Source organism: Belonocnema kinseyi, chromosome 10 (assembly GCF_010883055.1).
Source record: "Belonocnema kinseyi isolate 2016_QV_RU_SX_M_011 chromosome 10, B_treatae_v1, whole genome shotgun sequence".
NCBI lineage: Eukaryota > Metazoa > Arthropoda > Insecta > Hymenoptera > Cynipidae > Belonocnema > Belonocnema kinseyi.
Window position 1 is genome coordinate 82,741,640 of NC_046666.1, and position 3,107 is coordinate 82,744,746.

General features: G+C 30.8%; 1 protein-coding gene across 4 annotated transcripts in view; it reads right to left on the reverse strand.

Moving 5' to 3' along the window:
* The window catches only part of LOC117182181 (RNA-binding protein fusilli), a 141,491-nt gene that overhangs the window by 137,652 nt on the left and 732 nt on the right, over window positions 1–3,107 (reverse strand). The gene's annotated exons all lie outside the window — the stretch shown is intronic.

Below are 3,107 nucleotides of genomic sequence, written 5' to 3' on the forward strand. Positions count from 1 at the left end.
TTTTATTGAGTAGTCAAGACGGGAGATTCAAACGCTTCAGATGCGAGAAAATAGACTCTGATTTGAGTTTGGAAGAAGCTAATCAGTATTTAGAGAGCTTTAATCTCGATATTGGTAAGCTAGTAGTCGAGACCCGTTTGACAATTGTTGGATTTTTAGCCATCACAATTCATAAGTCACAAGACTTGAGATACTTATATCACTGTGATGAAACTGAAAATAACAGATGAAATATAGCAAGAACATATTTGCTACCTTCATGAATTCTCTTTGAGAAGATCGAACCTTTAATATTAACATTACAAGATATCTGATTCATATCGTCAGCTCTATAAGAAATTATGAAACATCATTTTTTTTTAAATTATCATGTCACTTGTAAAAACACATTTTATTGAATAATTTCCATTCTCGCATCTTCGTATGCTATCCGAATATCCTCTGGTACCATGTTTCTTCGATGCACAATATTTATTTGACGCAGTTCAGCAAATTCAACAGAATCTTCAAATTAAGGAATCAAATCCATAATATTTTGTAATCCAAACAATAAAACATCAATCTAATCCTTATTACTAAAGGGAAATAATTTGCTTGGCAGATAAACCTGTAATATTTTAATGAGAACTGAAATTTGAATTTTCTTATAGGATATTTTTTTCTTCGCTCGCCTTGATTTTAACAATAATTAAATGAACCTATTATTGAAATTCTTCACGAATATCTTGCAATGAGAAAATTAAATAACGTATGCGGGACTATCACAAACCATCAAATCCATGAATCAACAAAAACTATCAAGATAATTATAGTAAATCTGTAATAAACTCATCAAATCTGCATGAATTCGTCAAATTCTTGCAAAATCCATAACAGCTCATGAAATTACCAATCCGTAATGGCAAATTTACAAAAAAATGCCATACAAGAAAACATCAACAACAATCTTTGAAAATAATAAATGGAAAATATCACAAAAATTTATTAATCTGATCATGTAGTTTTTCCTCTAAATAATCACTGATGAGGGTGTCCAAGTTGGTCTCCAAACATGTAGCTTCCTAGTAGTATAAAAAGACGGAGAAAGGATAAGTGAGAGATTGGTTTTGGTTGACCTTTTCCTCTTTCTTTTTTTCAATTGTTATTTTTTTTGTCTCTAATGAGCCGAAAATGTAGGTAGTTTGGAAGTCTGGTTTTTAATTGTAAAACTTTTTCATGCTCATTTTGCGCAAAATAATTCATGAAAAAAAAAATTCTTTTCAGTCCTAAATTAAATAATTATTTATAAAGTCTTTTTCCTAAAAGTTAAACTTGAAATGTTAAAATTAAGTATTGGAGTAGAAATAGTTTAAGCGAAAGTAGTGTTTAAGCTTGATTGCTGCTCAACAGTTCGTGGCTAAAATTATAGGATGCTATCGCACTTTTTTTCAAAATGAGTTTGGAATTTGAGAAGGCCGTGACTAGGTTCACCGAAGTTCGATAAGTGCAGAACTAATGTCAATTAAATAACGTTCAAAATCCATTATTTCGAACCCATTTCTGAGCGGTCTACAATATCTACATGAATACTTGCAGGCGTAATGCTAATATTTATTCACATGGGGTTGGAGTGTAAAAATATCAAAAATGAGGCTTGCATAATACTTGGACGACTTCTGACCTTTCGCTCACTTTTTCCAAGATACAGGTTTTATAGAATATCCCTCATGGTAGATCCGTAAGTTCGTAGTTGCATAAATTAAAAATATAACGTAATATTAATGAAATTTTTTAAATCTATATCACAAGTTTCAACTAGTTCGTTTCTTATGCCATAGTTTTACGTAAAACATACTCTTAAAAATTAGGCCCTTTTCATCGGCCCCTTCCTCTTGCCAGTTCCGTACATTGTTAAAAATTCTGTATTAAGTTTAATATAAATGTAAATGAAGTCATTTTCATAAGCGGCAATTGAAATTTAATATACATTTTATATTACATCTACATCTTGTCGATTGAATTGGTTTGTATGATTTAAGTGTAACGTATAGGTGGAACATTTTCCAAAATTTGCCCTGAATAGTAGAAATTTAAGGCGAATACGGTTGATTGTAGGTAAGGTATGATTTGATTTTTTATAAAATGCAATTCTCTGACTAATTGTCGTGAATGTAAATGAAACTTAATAAACACGCTTCTAAATGCCTATTTCATTTGCTTGAGATATTAAGTTTAAAGTACATTGATATTTTAAATTCAATACTGTTTTTGACAGTGAACGTTTAGACTCAAGGGCGTGGAAACGTACAGACTGCCCGGACATTGATACTCTGCCTCTTCTGTTTACTAATATAGTTGACTGGAAATTCGATTATCAAGAAACCGTATAAATGACCATTTTAAATTGCAGAGGGCAAATAGTATAAAAAATTTAAACTTTGAAGGTTTCCACACGGGTTGTAAAGAATATTAGTCTTGCATATAACAAAATAAACAATGCGAGAAATAAGTGAAGAGTTACATAAACTGGAATTGTTGTCATTTGTCAATATTGCATCGACTGAAACTCCGCCACAAAAGAATTTGTCCATATTTGTCAACATTTTGACAATGTTCTTATACCGCAACTTCATTTATTTCTCCGGCAGTAATAAAACTGTTCTGATTGCAACGGTGGTAAGGATAATTTAGGGGGTGGATTAATAAGCAACTTTCACTGACTAAGAAAGCAATCACGAAATTTAAATGCTAATTGGACATTGTCAGCAAAAGTTCATCACTAATCCAGCTACAAAATAAATGATTGAAATATACTTCCTAAAAGAAAGGTGTACAATTTTATTTTTTTTTTATTTTTAATAACATTAACAAGAAATTTTACTGGCGTATAACGCATGAATGCATGTAGAGTCTGAAATATGAACAGTTCTTAATTTTAATTATTGTGAAATAAAAGCAAAAGGAAAGAAGAGAGAAGGAAGAAACCAAAATATTGACAAAGAATCAAAACAATTCATGAAAACAAACATTGAACTGGACTTTGTAAGAAATCAGGTCATTTTAAATCCCATTCGTAAAAATAACTTAATTTTTTGTATTCGCTAACAAGCGTCACGTGCATTTTGCAC